General features: G+C 36.2%; 1 pseudogene; it reads left to right on the top strand.

Moving 5' to 3' along the window:
• The first annotated feature begins 8,005 nt into the window (after positions 1–8,005).
• Positions 8,006–13,756, top strand: LOC125608553 (annotated as a pseudogene).
• Positions 13,757–19,626: the final 5,870 nt, after the last annotated feature.

Genomic DNA, 19,626 nt, shown 5'->3' with positions numbered 1-19,626 from the left:
CTTTTTTTTTTTGTGTGCTCACAAGTCATAACGTATAGATCATTATCTTATACACCTAGTAGACACTAATCAAGAAAAGCCAAATTGTTTTATTTTTATTAATTTTAGTTGGTTTGTTTAAACAACTTGTATGCTAATGAACAGGTCAACTCTGAAGTAGACAAAGACCAAAGACTTTTCTTTATTTCTTTGATTTGAGTTTGACAAAAGAAACTTATGTTCACATGGGTTTTATTCTCATTCTCTGTAATTCCTCTGTAATTATTGTAGGCGTAAATAAATTTTTTTTTTCTAAATAAAAGATGCCTAACTTGGTAACCTTGCAAGAGTGATTCGGTACAGTATCTCTCACCATCATTTGATTGAACAAACCCTTTCCAAGTGGTGTGTGATCTGGAAACTGACGGCGCCTTCGACATTGATACTCCTTTGTAATCGCCGGTGAAACCCTAGTTTCATCTACAGTTGGAAACTTGAAGGCGTTAAGACAAGAACAGTAATATGAAGATGGTATCTGTTGGGTCATCCTCCTATAATTGTTATAATATAGAGCTTCGAAAAATTGTTATAATTCTATTGGTCGATTTTTTTTTAATTTTTTTTTTATTTATTTTAATCAATTGCTTATGTAGACAAGCCAAAAACTATTGTCGATTTCGTTAAGCCCATATATAGCTAGAAGATAATAATTATCGATTTAGTTTAGCCTTGGGCAAGATTTAGAACTAAGACAAATATTAAAAACTTTCATAATTATTCAAACAGTAAACTTGTGCATGTTGATATCATATTAATTACATTTGCTTAGAAAATATTTTAATGTTTCTAATTAGTAGGGGTGGGCGTTCGGGTATCCGTTCGGGTTCGGATCGGGTATTTCGGATTTTCGAGTATTTTGGTATAGAGGTGTAGAACCCGTTCGGGTATTTCTGTACTTCGGGTCGGGTTCGGGTATTTTTAGTTCGGATTCTCTTATTCCGGATCGGTTCGGATATTTAGATTTTGAAAAAAAAAATTAAAATTTTCATTTCTCAAGTTTCTTATATTTAAAAATATAACTTTCAGTTAACTAATTTTTTATTTTTAATAGATTGAATGGTTAATAGATTTGGACATAACATTTTAAAACTAAAAAGACATTAATATAGTTATTTTTTTTAAAAATTTTGGATGTAACTTTTTGTTATTGAAATAAAAAACTTGACATGCATTTTCGGATCGGGTTCGGGTGCCACTTCGGATATCGGGTAAAGTGTCCACCCCTACTAATTAGGTTGTTTGTTTTTAATAACTTACCTTTCTAATATAGATTACTTGCGCAAGTTGAAATCATTAAATATGCAAATAACTTATTGACAAAATTTGTTTTTAATAACTTACCTTTCTAATATGGATTACTTGCGCAAGTTGAAATCATTAAATATGCAAATCACTTATTCACAATATTGATTACTTGCGCAAGTTGAAATCATTAAATATTATCGATTTAGTTTACTCTTGGACAAGTTTTAGAATTAAGCCAAATATTAAAAACTTTCCTTATTATTCAAACGGTAAACTTGCGCATGTTGATATCATATTTTATTACACTACTTACAAAATATTTTAATGTTTCTAGTTAGGTTGTTTGTTTTTAATAACTTACCTTTCTAATATGGATTACTTGCGCAAGTTAAAATCATATCATATGCAAATAATTTTTTGACAATACAAATTTAATATCTTTCTTTAAACGATTTCATTATTTATTATGCGTCATTAATATGAGAAATAAATCGATTGTATATTTAGGAGACATCCAAGGTCTTAAAATACAAACATTCTTTTTTCCATTCTTTAAAGTATCATTCACAAATCTCTCCTCTCATACTATTAAGTATTACGACGATGCTGCTTGTGTGTTACAAAAATGTGTTTAGACGCAAAGGTTCCTCATCTTTCATCGACTCTGCCACCCACTTTGACTTATAAGTTCAATAAACCTGTACAGCCTAATAAAGGACTAATCCACCAAGACAATGGGCACTCAGAAGAGCTACGTTGTGTCATTGATGTTATTCGACAGTATGTTTTCTTAGCATATAAATCACATTTATCTCTTCTATACTTCTATCTGTTAAAATTTTGTTATTACATGACAGTGGCGATCGACCTTATACTCTACTTGATGAATTGTGTTCGAATATAATTATATAATAACTATTTTAAATATTTCAAAATCCAAAAATGTTTATTAATATTATTTTTTAATTATTTATCGTTGTTTAAAGAATAAATTTATCATAATTTTAAAATAATTTATAAAATGCTTACAAAATGCAAGGCAAAATTGCACTTTCAAGAATTAAGTCGAGATTTGGACTAAAAATCCTAATAACTGATAAAGAAGGGAAGCCGCAGACAAAAACATTGAATGTTGTCTACAAACAAATTTTTCAGAATATTCCGTAGTCACGGTACGTAATTTTAATCTACTTTTTTTTCAAATACAAATTTTAAAATATATAAACTGTTACAGTTATTTATTTTTTGTATTTGCTAGATGGGTTGTGATGAGTTAGGAGACCGATGACGGTATGTCAATTTAATATTATTTCATGTTCAATAAAATTTAGAAAATTTATAAATCTATCAAATAATGTTAACCGTCAAATTGCTAACAAAATTTATTTAATTTTTTGCAGGTTTCTAATGAATTTGCTTTCTTTATCGAGAAATGTACTTCATAATTTATATTATTTATGGATAATATTTTGATTTTTTTTATATTTTCTTTTAATATGTCTACATAAATGTTTGTTTATTATTTATGGAAAATAATATTATTCACCTAAAATAAAGAATTACGACACATATACAATACAATTCTAATTAATGATAATATAAAATATGTTATTTCTAAAACTATACACTATTTATTCTATTTTTTTTTAATGAAAGTATCTTCTTAAACACACAAAATATTTTGTGACGTTGCAATTATACATACACACAAATCTGCCTCTTCATACTGACGTTACTGTGTTCTCTCTCGTCCATCTCAAATATTGACTACCAGCTTTTTTCTAAGACTGATGAATTACCCCAAAGACGGTGGTATTATATTGTAAAATCTGTTACTTCTTAAAACTATATAATATTTATTCCATATTTTAAATTTTTTTATGCCTGCATAGGGTGCGGGCCGGCCATCTAGTAATCATTGAAATTTGAAACTTGGAGATAGTTTTGGCTTCCCGAAAGCCTTTTTTTTTTTTAATTAATTTGACTAAACTCAGACCTATGGAGAAATTTAAAAACATTTTGATCAAACCAGTAGACTACTAATTTCCAAAAGAGAGCAAATCAACATGGTATAAAGTACAAGCTTCACATTGGGAGATGTTCGGGCCTTCAAACCCGGGCCGAGAACCTCGTAGTCATTGAAAAATAGCAATTTCAGTTTTCATTTTATTTTTCCTATCGCAAGTTTCCTTTTTGAATTTGCAGCGTCTAAGGATGACGAGAAAGATCTTCACCTCTGCTCTTCGTTTAGCTTCCTTGGCCAGTGTTGCAGGAGTTACATCTCATAGTAATCTTCTTGCATCTTTAAACAACCATTATTCTCACAATGTCAACACTAATCTATTAGGGAGAAGATTTTAGATAAGGATTACTTCCTTATAGATAATGATATAACTATGTTTATCTCCTGTTTTATAGCACTTTAGGAGTTATTTTTACGGTGTTCTCACTTGTATAAATAGACTCCTCAATGATCATGAATAAACAAGTTGTTTTGGTATTTAATTCTACATGGTATCAAAGCTACCCTGCAAAATCAGATAAATTTTTCTTTTCAGTCTCAAGGCGATACGACACCGAGACAAGCACATGTGTTGTGCCTAATTCACGATGGAAGTAGCCATTGTTTCTCCTTATACTTTATCTAACTCCGACAATCCATGAGCACTTATTACTTCCGTTTTTTTCAATGGTGAAAACTACAACGAGTGGTCCACCGAGATGCTTAATGCTCTTCAAGCCAAGCGCAAGTCAGGTTTTGTCAAGGACACTATCAAAAAGCCGGCTGATGATCATGCTGACTATGAAAATTGGATGACTGTCAACTCTAAGATCATCGGCTGGATTCGAGCCAAGCGCAAGTCAGGTTTTGTCAAGGACACAATCCTTCGTACTCGAGATCGTTCTATGCTTTGTTCTCACTGTGGGAATAATGGTCATGAGAAACGAGACTGCTGGCAGATTGTTGGCTATCCAGAGTGGTGGACCGAACATAACAAACAGAGCTCGCATGGCAGAGGTGCAGGGCGTGGCGGAGGTCGTGGCAGAACTCAGCAGGCTGCAGCTCATGCCACCAGTGCAAACTCCTCTGTTTTTCCAGAGTTCACACAAGAACAATGGCGAGCTCTCTCTCTCACTTAATTCAAGAAAAGTCAAACACTAGTGACAAGCTTTCTGGTAAGAAACGATATGGTGATGTTATCCTCGACACATGAGCCTCTCACCACATGACCGGAGACGTTTCGTTGTTAACTAACATTGTTTCCATATCTCCGTGTTCTATTGGATTTGCTGATGGCAGTAAAATGTTTGCTGTTAGTATGGGCGATTTCCCATTGTCCTCGAAAGTTTCATTGAAAAATATGTTGCTTGTGCCATCTTTAAATTGTACACTTATCTCCGTTTCAAAGATTTTGAAGCAAATGGGATGCTTTGCGACATTTACTGATACGGTTTGTGTTCTACAGGACCATTTTTTGAGGACTTTGATTGGAAGAGGTGAAGAGCTTGATGGGGTATACTTCCTAACTAAGGTCGCCACTGCCAAAGTTAACAGCGTCAACATCTCTGCGGATCAGGCTCTTTGGCACCAACGCTTAGGAAATCCAAGATTTACTGTTCTTTCGGCTTTACATGTGCTTTCTTCTTCATCTAGTTCTGTTAACTCCAGTCCGTGTGACATATGTTTTTGAGCAAAACAAACTAGAGAGGTTTTTTTATTGCAGTAATAAATCAAATGATTTTTTTTTCTCTCTTATTCATTGTGATGTATGTGGACCTTATCGAATCCCTTCAACATGTGGAGCTGTCTATATCCTCACCATTGTCGATGACCACTCCAGAGCAGTCTTGGCTTACTTAATGCTCGCCAAGTCTGAGGTTCGAACTATTCTGAAAAATTTCATCACTTACGATGAGAAACAATTCAGTAAACCAGTCAAGGTAGTTCACAGCGACAATGGAACTGAATTAATGTGTCTATCTAATCACTTTCGTGAGCTTGGGATTATTCACCAAACTTCATGTGTCGCAACACCTCAACAAAATGGGCGTGTTGAAAGAAAGCACATGCACATCCTCAACGTTGCTTGAGCACTCTTGTTTCAAGCGTCTCTACCTATCAAATTTTGAGGCGAAGCCATTCTTACTGCAGCTTACCTGATCAATCGTACTCCATCAAAACTCCATAAGGGTCTTTCTCCACATGAGATTATTCATGAACAGAAACCAGACTATGGACAACTCAGAGTCTTTGGGTCAGCTTGTTATGTTCATAAGACTTCACGCTCCAAAGAAAAATTTGATTCACGCAGCTGCTTGTGTTTTTCTTGGCTACTCTCTTGGTAAGAAAGGCTGGAAAGTCTTTGATTTGGAATGTGAAGAGATGATTATCTAACGCGACGTTGTCTTTCGTGAAGATTCACGTTTCCCATTCAGTGAGAAAGTGGCATTGCTTCCATCAACATCTAGTTCGACTCCACCTGATGATGACCGGGCTGTTACTTCGACTATTGTCGACAGGGGGAGCACATATACAACATCATCTGCAGTTGAAACCATGCCACAACCCACGGTTCCTGCTTCCTCTGCTCAAGAACCAGAGGTTTCTACGGATGAACCATTACATGTAGTTCAAACCACAAGCACATGAGATTTCAGTTACTCCAACTGATTCATCACCTAAGTCACCTCGTCCAGGACAAAGGGAACGGGTTCCTTCTGTCAAACTTTGAGACTATGTCCTTTATAATGTTCAAGCCTCTACTACCCATCACGCTCTTTCTCTCTCGTCTCAGTCCTCGTCTACGGTCTCAGGTACTACACTTTACCCTTTATCAGATTTTATTTATGATTCTAACTTCTCTCCAGGAAATCAAGTTTTTCTTGCTGCCATAACTGCTGGAGTTGTACCTAAACATTTTAAGGAAAAAGCTCAGTACAATGTTTAGAATAGTTCAATGTACGAAGAAGTTGATGCTTTGGAAGAGTAACATACATGGGACATTACCACACTCCCTCCTGGTAAAATTGCCATTCCAAGTCAGTGGGTCTATTGAATCAAATATAACGCTGATGGTACTATCAAATGGCACAAGTCGCGTCTTGTAGTGAATGGAAGCAATCAAGTCGAAGGTGAGGATTACTCGGAGACTTTTGCTCCTGTTGTCAAGGTGACAACGATTCGATCTCTTCTACGACTTGTTGCATCAAAGAACTGGGAGGTCTTTCAGATGGATGTTAACAACACCTTCCTTTATGGTGACTTGGATTGGGTATCAGACAACATGCGCCATCACGTTTCTTTTGTGATAGTAAATCTGTAATACATATAGCTGCGAATCATGTTTTCACGAGCGCACAAAACATGTGGAAAATGACTGCCATGCTGTTTGTGATGCTGTCAAAGCTAAGATCATTGAGACAATACATGTTACAACTCATTCTCAGGTCGCAGACATTCTGACAAAATCTCTGGGTCGTGCTAAGTTTCAAGAGTTATCATCCAAGTTGGGTGTTACGAATCTCCACACTCCAACTTGAGGGAGAGTATCAGAGAGAAGAGTTTAGATAAGGATTACTTCCTTAAAGATAATGATATAACTATGTTTATCTCCTGTTTTATAGCACTTTAGGAGTTATCTTGACCAGATTCTGGTGGGATGGGAATGATCAGAGAAGAAAAATGAGTTGGATCTCCTGGCAGGAGTTAGCTAAACAAAAAGCAGAAGGAGGGCTCGGTTTCAGAGAGATACAAGCATTTAACCAAGCCTTGTTAGCTAAGCAAGCATGGCGGGTTCTCACAAACCCAAACTGTTTACAAGCTAGAGTCCTTACCGGGAAGTACTGCAGTAAGAAGAGCTTCCTTGATGTAGCAACACCTCCTTCTTGCTCCCATGGCTGGAGAAGCATTCTCCACGGCAGAGATCTACTGAAGACTGAACTGGGCAAGGTGATCGGAAATGGTCTTACTACCAAAGTTTGGCAAGACTCTTGGATCTCCCTATCTCAGGAAGTGCGACCGTTTGGACCTATTACCGAAGACAGTAGAGACCTCAGAGTAGCATACTTCTTAACTACAGACATACATGGAACACAAAAAAATAGAGGAAGAGTTACCGTTGCTCTCCACGCAGATTCTGGCGCTAAGACCTAGCCTCCTAGAATCGGAAGATGCCTACATATGGAGGCCAGCAAAGGATGGAAAATATACAGAAAAATCTGGCTACCACTCCACCATTGCTGCAAAGGAAAGTCATCTCCCAGACCTACTAGCCAAGATGAATTTAACTATCGGAGAGATATCTGGAACAGCTCGTGTTCTCCTAAAATTATAGTATTCCTCTGGTCAGTGATCCACAAGGCAATCCCTCTAGGTTATAATCTGCAAAAGAGAGGACTTCTACATGAGGCTAAATGCGTTAGGTGTGGAGAATTTGAAACAGAAGCTCACATCTTCTTCTAATGCCCCTACGCAACTCAGGTGTGGCAGTACTCGTCTTTCTCCCCCGCGGTTAACATAGCTGCATACCAAGACATGGCGACAGCACTAGTCAGTTTCAGGAAGATCCTAAACGCCCCATTAACGGGTCTGACCTCCAATCTTCTGCCATGGATGGCGTGGGCTCTCTGGACTTCCAGGAACACTCTAATATTTGAGAAACGCCAGACTCCTGCAATCGAGACAGCAACAAAAGCGATTAGATGGGCCAAATAACGGAATATGGCGCAACAAGAAGCAAAGCCTCAGGAGAAGAAAAAGACAGAGTTAGGAGGAGAAACAAACCCACCAGAAGTTCAGCCACAACAGATCACACAGCAACGACATAGCAACGAAACAATGATCAATTCCGGCCAGAACCTCGATCTAGCCATTATGACTTGCAAATCAGACGCAGCCTACGATGCAATCACAAAGAGAGCGGGCACGGCATGGATTTTCTCAGGCCCACAACGACTGCCTAATCACAGTGGATCCAAAATCGAAATCTATGTACACTCCGCGTTGACTGCAGAGGCTCTGGCGATGCGATCAGCAATCACGGAGGCCATCTCTATGGGAGTTACTCATCTTCGTATGCTCTCAGACAATCAAACCCTCGTTAGGGCCATCAACAGCAAACAGTCTCAGAAGGAAATCTACGGTATCTTGCAGGATATTGATAAGTCGTCTTCTTCATTTGTTACCTTTTCTTGCAGTTTTATTCCAAGGGCTGAGAATGGGCATGCTGATCTTTTAGCAAATGCCACCCTCAGAAACCCATCTCTTGTAATGGACAGCCCATTGGGCTGAACCTCTTCTTTTATATTTTAATGCATTATCAGTTGACAAAAAAAAAGGAGTTATTTTTACAGTGTTCTACCTTGTATAAATATACTACTCAATGATCATGAATAAACAAGTTGTTTTGGTATCTAATTCTACATAATCTCACAAGATTCTTCGCAACTACACCAAAAGATAAAACAAAAAAAAGTGAAGAAGACTACTAAAGCAGAGGAGAAGAACAAAATAGTCGCAGCAACAAAGAAAGGTGCAGCAGTATTGGATCCCTGGATTCCTGAGGAAATCAAAAGCAGTTTCCATGTTTTACAAAAGGTCACTACTAAACCCTAATTGAACAAGCCCTAGCTTGAAACAAGATTTTTCCTGTTTCCGTTTGTCTTAAGTTTCAATGGATTTTGAGACTCACCATCTTTCTTTATTGATGAATTGTGTAGGGGAGCTACATTTACGATGCTACCTTAAGTCAGACACTCAGACTCATCTTGGTGAAAACAAGAACAAGTTCATAATCAAGCAAGTCCTAGGTACGTATATATTCTATTGTAAACCAATGATAAACAAGGTCGGTCATGAGATTTAGTGAGCAGTAAACATTTAAGGTAAAACTTAATAAAATACATCTTTTATCATTTGGGGGCATTAGTTCTATTGTAAACCAATGATAAACAAGGTCGGTCATGAGATTTAGTGAGCAGTAAACATTTTAGGTAAAACTTAATAAAATACATCTTTTATCATTTGGGGGCATTAGTCCTATGTATTTAAGCTATTAAAAGTTGGGGACCAAGATAAAGATGTTTCTCAGAACCAACTCTGGTGATAATTAGCCAAGTAGGTTGCTTAATTTTTTGTGGTTTGTGCAGAGTCGGATCCTCACATTTGAGTCTTCTTGGCGAATCATTAGAAGTTGATAAACCTTTGGAATTATCAAGACTTGATTCTCACGTCGCCAGTTTCGTATCTCTCATTTTTAATGACAACATGATGGTTAAACAAATGGCTGAAATAGGTTATGATGCCAATAAGTTGCCACTTGGTAAGCTAAGCAAGTCCACAATTCTAAAGGTATCTGAAATAACTGCTATACTAGCTGCTTTTGTTATATTGCATTTTTAGAAAAAAATTAAATATTTTTCTGTTTACAATTTGGAGATTTTTAAAACCTATATATATTCGCTCTTTACAGTTTAAAAGCCAAAGCTAATGCACCTCTTGAATTACTACATAAAACAAAAATCGGATGATTAACTGCTCCTCTTGAAATAGGGTTATGAATTACTGAAGAGAATATCAAAAGTGATTGAAGAACAGCAAGACAAGATTATAAACGAAGAAACACAAGCTAGACTTGAAGAACTAAGCGGGTAAGGTGTTTTACATATTGATTCTATCAGCATCTGTTTGGGGTTAGTTACATCCTTCTAACTTTTTTTTTCTTTGTACACATCCTTCTACCTTCTTTTGTGGTTACATTATTATTATTATTATTATTAATTATTTGTGTTTACATTAATTTCGCTGACATTTTTTTATTTTATTTTGGTACAGAGAGTTCTACACCGTCATACCTCATGATTTTGGTTTTCAAAAAATGCGTAAGTACGATAATATGCGGGTTAGTTATCACATGCAACTTGATTACTGGAAGATTTCATAACAGTGAATCTTTTGAATTATGTATAACAGGTGAGTTTGTTATCAACACACCCGAGAAGTTGAGACAGAAGTTAGATATGGTGAATCTTCTTTCTTATTCTTCCTTTCACTTTTGGTTAGATATTTCTGCTTTTTTAACACATATATGTTTCGATGAAAGGTTGAAGCCTTAAACGAAATTGAAGTAGCGAAGAAGGTTTTGTCTGGGTAGCTCTGATTCACAGGTAATGCATTTAGATTTTAAGCTTGAACTATATATGAATCTATGTGATTTTCCTTATTTTTTGTTATATTTTGTGTAACCATTGATGGGATGTATGTAGGAGGATCCTTTGTATTCATACTACCAGCACCTTAGATGTGATTTGACACCAATATGTAAAGATTCTGAGGAATTTGCCATGGTATGTCTTGATTTCTAGCTAATATTGCCTTGAATGTGAATATCTAGATTATTAGTCTCGTTTTACTTGTTATATATAATGGAATCAGATCGCCGAGTATATAGAGAATACAAGAGACAAGAGGAGACATGAGCAGAGACCGGTCGCTCAAGTATTCAGAACAACATTAAGAACAAATCTACCTGATGATTTCAATAAGGTAATGTACTATATATATTAATATATATACACATAAAAGTCATATAATCCTCTTATCGTTTTATGATTCTACATACATTTTGTCTTTTCGCAAACGAAGAACAGGATGCTGCTATGGCACGGGTCACACCTTACTAACTGGGCCAGCATTTTAACCAAAGGTGATGTACTGTAATTACGTGTATATAGTTTGTGCTTTGTATAATGTAACACTAAGTGATTAACTAATTAATATTAGAAGAACTGGTCTATATGACGATCATCAGGTCCTCAAATTGCTCCTCCTGAAGCTCCTCATCGAGGTTATATGTTTGGAAAAGGTGTTTACTTTGCGGACATGTTCTCCAAAAGCAAAGGCTATTCCTTTTATGAAAACTCCGTTTGCAAAGACGGTGTTCTACTCTTGTGCGAGGTACATTAATTTGATATCTACATAACTCTTAACTTATTTTCAGTTATTTAATTCCAATCGCTTTAAAAGCTCGTTGTAATATATATATATATATATATATTAGGTTAAGATCCGCACCTTGCGTGGAATGAATATTATATATATATTATTTTTAAGTATTATAAATTTTTACATATTATAAAATAATAAATATATATTGAATAATTAAAAATTTAGTAACTATTACGTATATAATTAAATTGGTACAAATACTTAAATAAATTTTATTAATCCAGACAAAAACTTTTTTTCTATTTTTTATGGTATAAAATTAAGTTTAAATGATATTAACATAGATATATAGTACATTTTTAAAATTGACATCTGTTAAAAAATATTTTATACTCATATTATTTTTGATCATTTGTATTTCTTTATAACAATTTTTTTAAATCAATGATAACAATAAAAAATTTGTGGGATGTATAATAGTTTTAGTAATTTATAATTTTAAAAAAATTCAATGCAAAGTTTAAAATCTAAATATTAAGTTGTTAATAATTGTTCAAAATGTTTATCAAAAAAATTCAAAGCAAATTCGAAATTAAAATACTTATGTATATGGTATATAATTTATTTATTTTAAAATATTAATACACATATGTATATATAATATTTAGTAAATGATATTTTCTACTTATTTAATTTCGTAATCATTTGTATATTGTTATAACATAAATTTTAACTCATGGATCACAAAAATTACAATGTGGGATTTTTAACAACTTTAGTCATTTATATTCGTTTTTAAAAATTCAAAATATAACATATAGGAAAAAAATCTAAATTTTTATTATATAGTTAATGTGGTTGTTTAATTTATTTTAATAAGTTAAAATTTAAAAATATGATAGAGAATAAACTAATTTTTATCAAATCTGTATTATTCAAAATCATTAATTGTCATATATACTTTAGCCACATTAGGTAATTCCGTGATTTTTATTTAAGAAAACACTGAAGAACATTTATGATTAATTTATGGTTAGTTTAATAAAAAGTTTATTATATATTTATATGGACCAACATATTTTTTTAGAGATTCTAAGAATGATTGTGGTGATGACGTGTGGCTACAAAAATATGTTATAATGTTTTTCTTTTAATATATAGGGGATATGTAGCTTTAGATGAAATGGTTGAACTTCAAAGAGCATACTTTTCTGCTAATATATTGCCTCCTGGAAAGTTAAGTTATATTTATATACGCCAAAAGATTGTTTCTTTGCCTTAGCTATACGTTTGTATTTTTTTTTTTCGTTTATGCACAAACACTTACAACACCAAAAAAACCAATGCTCATATTAAGTCGAAGTTATATATATCTATATATGACATTTGAGATATTGTTATAAAATACTTACCAATCTTTTTGTATATATTAATGCAGTACAAAGGGAGTGGGAAGAAGAGCACCGAACCCGAAAGAAGCTCGAACTCTGGAGGATGGTGTTGTTGTTCCACTTGGATGTCCCGTGGATCAGATGGATTGTAAGGTTTTCTTTTGTTTGTTTTCATAATTATAATTCAGGTTTTGTTTTTACCCTTACGCCAATAAAATTGTTTCATTTTGCTTACAGAGCACAACGAGTACATTCTTTATGATCTGCGACAGATTAGGATGCGTTATCTCATCCATATCAGAACACAACCTGGAAACTATAAATATCCTATCATCATCTTCTTCTCTTTTTTTTTATCATGTGATTATTCTTTTACAGGAAACTCTACTAAGCAAAAAAAAAAAAAAAGAAATTGTTTTATAGGACAGCCATGATTATAGCTACGTATTAAAAGTTTATAAATTAATAATGAAATTTCCTTTTATATTAGTGAATTGGTATTGTTTAGTTGGATAAAGCTATTTTTTCTATAATGTCAGAATCGAAGCATGCAAATGCGCATCCTATAACCCCTCCCAGTGTTTATTATTTACGTAGTTAATTAGCCTTTTTTTCTTTCTTTTTTTTACATCAAAGATCCTTCATAATCTATTACTCAAACTTGAGGAGGTTTAGAAAAGCAAACCGGAATAAAACAACCAATGTAATACAGATCACTATGAAAAGATCTCGGTATCTTAGCTAATGAATCAGACAAATACATTTTCAGATCGAGGAATAAAAACAATAGATAATTCTGGGAATCTGCTCTTCAGTTTTTGCAGCTCGTCAAATTCAGTTGAGAAGTTGGGCCATGCTCCTGGGTCTTGAATCATCAAGATTATATCTTTACAATCCGTGCCAAAAGCTTGACACGTCGACAGCTGAAGCATGCACTACATCACCCACGAGAGGGCCTCGAGCTCCGAGTGAAGTGGTGAAATTCTTTGTCACCGGTTTCGTGCTCCCAATAGCTGAATTGTTCCTTTTTAGGTCTTCCATGTCCATCCATAATCATTGTAGTGTGCATCATGTGTCCATGATCCATCTATCTATTGACAAAGGATATGAAAGAAATAAACAAGGCTGGACTTGAGACACAAGGCTGGACTTGAGAAACAAAAAGAAAAGCTAGACTTGAGAAACAAAGGCTAGACTTGAGAAGGTTAAAGAGCTGGACTTGAGAAACAAGTGACCGTTGGAGATATTATGGAACAAGAGGGATTATTAAAATAAGCAAACTCACATGTTCCTTTATGCTCCCAACTGTTGAAGACAAGTCACTTTCACTCCTTGGATCAGAACACAATTCTTTACTCATTTCCATTAGTTTATTGTTTCTGTACTTAAGCAATAGATTAGTTTAATAGTTTCTAGAAAAAGGCTAATTGCCTTTAAATACGTGTAATATGTTTCACATTCAGATTAAGAAAAAAAAATCCTTCTTTACTCTATCTCTTTTACTCTTGATTTACTCTCTCTCTCTCTCTCTCTCTCTCTCTCTCTCTCTCTCTCTCTCTCTCTCTCTCTCTCTCTCTCTCTCCTCTCTCTCTCTCTCTCTCTCTTGTTCTTGAGCATTATCACTCTTGTTCTTCATTTTCTTACATGGTATCAGAGCTTAAGCTCCTGATTACCTCAAACACTTCCGCAAAACACACTTTGTTACTTCATTTCTCTTGATTCTCTATTTTATTTCACAAATTTCTCTACAGATTTCTTTTATCCAGTGGATAATAAATCTGAATTCTTAAGTGTTCTTGAGTATTTTCTTCAAATTTCTTTGATGTGCTCACTCTGTTCTGTCTCTAATCTTATTTCTTGAGAGTTTATCTTGTTTCTAAGCTTGATATCTCTCAGTTCCAGAACTAATTTCTCTCAAATCATGTTTGAAATTTCAAAATATTCTTGAGAGAAATGGAGCAGTACAGAGCAATTCACATTCCAGTCACACTCAAGGGACCAGGAAACTATATTACCTTGTCTAGGATGGCCAGGACAGCCCTTGGAGGTAGAGGCCTTTGGGAGCATGTCTCTTCAAGTTCAGCTCCAAAGAAAATCACCCAAGGAGAAGATAGTAAGGAGGTTGTAGTGGTAGACGAAGGCAAATGGGTTCAGGAAGATCTCATGATGCTGTCTACCTTGCAAAGCTCTCTTGATGATCCTCTTATGGATTCTTACTCACATTGTACCACCACAAAACAGTTGTGAGATACTTTGCACAAGGTATATGGCAACACTTCAAATCTCACCAGAATATTTGAAGTGAAGAGAGCCATCAACAACTTACAACAAGAAGAAGGAGACTTCACCAAGCACTTTGGGAAGTATAGTCAGCTGTGGTCTGAGCTGGAAATGCTAAGGCCAAGCACCAATTACCCTGACACACTTGAAGCCAGGCGTGAGCAAGACAAGACCTTTGGACTGCTTCTCACACTCATCCCAAGCTTCAATGATGTGGTGAAACATATATTGAGAGACAAGGAGCTTCCACACTATGATGAAGTGTGTGCTCAACTTCAAAAGGAGATAGGCTCAGATGGTCTCTTTGGAGGTGGAAAAAGAGGTTTTTCTATGGCACACAAGGCTGAGAATATGGCAAATGCATCAGCTAACAAAGCTTACTTCAAGCCAAGGGGAGGAGTAGACAAAACAGTGACTTGTGAACATTGCAAGAAGCAAGGACACTCTAAAACCAACTGTTGGATCCTCCATCCTCATCTCAGGCCAGCCTCAGCCAAAAAATACAACCAGGCCAGAGCCCATGAAGCAAGAGCTCAGGAGCATCCAACACCAAGCTACATGCACATGGGAGATGGTGGGAGAGCCTTGGTCTCTACAACCCATACTGGTGCCTCCACCTCTCACGCCATGCCTCAACCATCTCATGAGGATGCATTCATCAGGAAGTCAGAGACATTGAGGCCTTGATCAAGGCTCTCAATGCGAATTCTGGTAACCAAAGTATTAATGCTTTAAATTCTATTCACAATGAACCACACACTGCTAGGCCAATGATCATTGATTCAGGAGCTTCTCATCACATGACTAGGGATGCTAGACTGATTAGTGATATTAACCAGCTCTAGGAAGTGTTGTGATTGCAAATGGTGATAGAATTCCAATTAAAGGAGTAGGAAATCTGAATCTGTTTGATAAAGAATCTCAAGCCTTTTACACGCCTACCTTTACCTCTAATCTTTTATCTGTGAAAAGAGCCACTAATGATTTAAATTGTAATATTATTTTTAGTCCTAATGATGTGTGCTTTCAGGATATTGAAACAAGTAAGATGCTAGGCAAAGTTGTGAGTAAGGGAGAGCTGTATTTCCTTGAAGATGCCAAGCTTAGATCAGATTCTACTTATGCATTTAATTCTGCCTCTGTTTTAGCTAATGATGTGTTATGGCATGCTAGATTAGGCCACCCTCATTTTCATGCTTTGCAACTGATGTTACCTAATCTATCTCTTAAAAATGAAACTTGTGAGGCTTGTATTCTTGGTAAACATCATAAATCTGTTTTTTCTTCATCTATGACTATGTATGAGAATTGTTTTGATCTAGTTTACTCTGATGTTTGGACTACACCTTGTGTTTCTAGAGAAAACCATAGATATTTTGTGACATTCATAGATGAGAAATCAAAATATACTTGGCTCACATTGATTCAAAGTAAAGATAGAGTTTTAGAAGCTTTTATTAACTTCCAAAACTATGTAACTAACCATTTCAATTCCAAGATCAAAATTTTTAGGTCGGATAATGGGGGAGAATACACTAGCAATGCCTTCAAACAACACTTATCAAAACATGGAATTATTCACCAGACAAGATGTCCATACACACCACAACAAAATGGAGTGGCTGAGAGAAAGAATCGCCGCCTTATGGAGGTTGCAAGAAGCATGATGTTTCACACCAATGTTCCAAAGAGATTTTGGGGAGATAATGTGGTTTCTGCATGCTATCTCATCAATAGAATCCCAACTAGAGTCCTCAAAGATGTCTCTCCATTTCAGGTAATGAACAAAACTAAACCTCCTATTGATCACTTGCGTGTGTTTGGGTGTGTGTGCTATGTGTTGCTATCAGGTGAGCAAAGGACTAAGCTTGATCCCAAGAGTATCAAAGCTATGTTCATAGGATACTCTCACACACAGAAAGGATACAAGTGTTACCTGCCAGACTCAAGAAGGGTAATACTCTCAAAGGATGTCAAGTTTGTAGAATCAAAGGGGTACTATGATGAGAAGAGCTGGGAAAACCTTAGGGATCTCTCACATGGACCATCTGATAGAGCAAACAACCTGAAGATCATCCGGGAAAGTTTAGGAATCAGTAAGCCTTAGAGCAGTGAGGTGACTAGAACCTCTCCATCAACACCAGTGCCTGTAACCAATGAAGAAACAATACCAATTATTGAGCCAGTCCATCCTGATCCTGAGGAGGGCAATGAGCATGAATCAACACCAAAAACACTAGAAAATGATTCAGCATCAATTCATGATCAAGATGGAGCTGAATATGATCAGTATGAAGACACAGTGGTAGAATATGATCAGTATGAAGACGCAGTGGTCGAAGAACAGATTCAACCATTAAGGAGGAGTACTAGAGCGAGGAAACCATCCAAGTGGGTCGACACCAGAGTATACTTCAACAGCAATGCAGTGGCTCATCATATCCAAGCAACCTGCTCCTTTGCAAGCTATCCTCAAGAGCACGTTGCTTTCATTAGTAACTTGGACCAAGAGTATGTGTTCCAAAAACATATGAGGAGGCTATGGCAGATGAAGAATGGAGAGAGTCAGTTGGAGATGAAGTCAATGCCATGGTCAAGAATGATACTTGGTATGAAACTGAACTTCCGAAAGGCAAGAGAGCAGTAACAAGTCGCCTCATCCACACTGTCAAGTACTTGGCTAATGGAAAGCCAGAAAGAAAGAAAACAAGACTAGTTGCAAGAGGATACACCCAAGTCTATGGAGAAGACTATCTAGACACTTTTGCACCAGTAGCTAAGCTCCACACCATAAGAATTCTGCTCTCTTTGGCTGTGAACTTACAATGGGATCTATGGCAGATGGATGTCAAGAATGCATTTCTTCAAGGAGAGCTTGAGGATGAGGTGTATATGAGACCACCACCTGGTATGGAAGACATGGTCAAGCCAGGAAATGTCTTAAAGGCTGAAAAAAGCAATCTATGGATTAAAACAGTCTCCAAGAGCCTGGTATCACAAGCTGAGTACAACCCTCAATGGAAAAGGGTTTGTAAAGTCAGAAGCTTATCACACACTCTTTACCCTCACAAGTAAGCAAGGAATTGTAGTGATTCTGATCTATGTAAATGATATCATCATCACAGGAAGTGACAAGGAAGGTATCATCTCTACTAAAGTTTTTCTTAATTCTAACTTTGATATTAAAGATTTGGGTGAGCTAAAGTACTTCCTAGGGATAGAAATATGCCGCTCTAAAGAGAGGTTTTTCTTATCTCATAGAAAGTACACACTTGATCTTTTAAAAGAGACAGGTGAACTTGGAGCAAGAGTAGCTAAGACGCCACTTGAAGAAGGTTATAAGGTCTTGCGTGAGGGGGAGTTTAAAGATACTCCATTTGGAGACTTCATGCTATATAGAAGGATGGTTGGGAAGCTGATCTATCTCACAATTACAAGACCAGACATCTGCTTTGCGGTGAATCAAGTTAGCCAGCATATGCAAGCACCTAAGGTTCATCATTGGAACATGGTGGAAAGGATCATGAGGTACCTAAGGGAGGCTCCTGGTCAAGGTGTTTGGATGTCATGCAACAAGAGCACAGAGATTGTGGGATATTGTGATGCAGATTGGGCTGGTGATAGAGTGGACAGGAAGTCTACTACAGGATATTGCACCTTCATTGGAGGCAATCTAGTTACTTGGAAGAGCAAGAAGCAGAAAGTGGTGTCTTGTTCAAGTACTGAGGCAGAATATAGAGCAATGAAGAAGCTGACTAGTGAACTCATCTGGATCAGGAACCTGCTGAGAGACTTAGGCGTGGAAAGAACAACACCAATCACCATGCGTTGTGATAACCAGGCAGCCATTCATATAACTTCAAACTCAGTGTTTCATGAAAGAATAAAGCATATTGAAGTGGATTGTCATAAGGTGAGACAAGCTGTGGAGCAGAAGATCATTCTACCTTGCTACACTAGGAGTGAAGACCAGCTAGCTGATATCTTTACCAAAGGAGCAAGCACCAAAGTTTGTGAGTTCATTCATCCAAAATTGGGACTCATAGACTTGTCCAGATCATGATCTCCTTAGCCATGAAACATCTACTCTTTTTCCTTTGTGTATTTTTGTCCCACTGGATTTTTCACACAAAGGTTTTAGTGAGGGATGTGTTCATGGTTTCCAAGCTCAACCATGTTATATGGTTAAGCTTGAGGGGGAGTATTGACAAAGGATATGAAAGAAATAAACAAGGCTAGACTTGAGACACAAGGCTGGACTTGAGAAACAAAAGGAAAAGCTAGACTTGAGAAACAAAGGCTAGACTTGAGAAGGTTAAAGAGCTCGACTTGAGAAATAAGTGACCGTTGGAGATATTACGGAACAAGAGGGGTTATTAAAATAAGCAAAGTCACATGTTCTTTTATGCTCCCAACCGTTGAAGACAAGTCACTTTCACTCCTTGGATCAGAACACAATTCTTTACTCATTTCCATTAGTTTATTGTTTCTGTACTTAAGCAATAGATAGTTTAATAGTTTCTGGAAAAAGGCTACTTGCCTTTAAATCTGTAATATGTTCACATTCAGATTAAGAAAAAAATCCTCTTTTCTATCTCTTTTACTCTTGATTTACTCTCTCTCTCTCTCTCTCTCTCTCTCTCTCTCTCTCTCTCTCTCTCCTCTTCTCCTCTCTCTCTCTTCTCTCTCTCTCTCTCTCTCTCTCTCTTCTCTCTCTCTCTCTCT

The sequence above is a fragment of the Brassica napus genome, chromosome A5 (assembly GCF_020379485.1).
Source record: "Brassica napus cultivar Da-Ae chromosome A5, Da-Ae, whole genome shotgun sequence".
Lineage (NCBI taxonomy): Eukaryota > Viridiplantae > Streptophyta > Magnoliopsida > Brassicales > Brassicaceae > Brassica > Brassica napus.
Note: the sequence above shows the minus strand (reverse complement) of the source record. Positions and strands in the feature narration are given on the sequence as shown.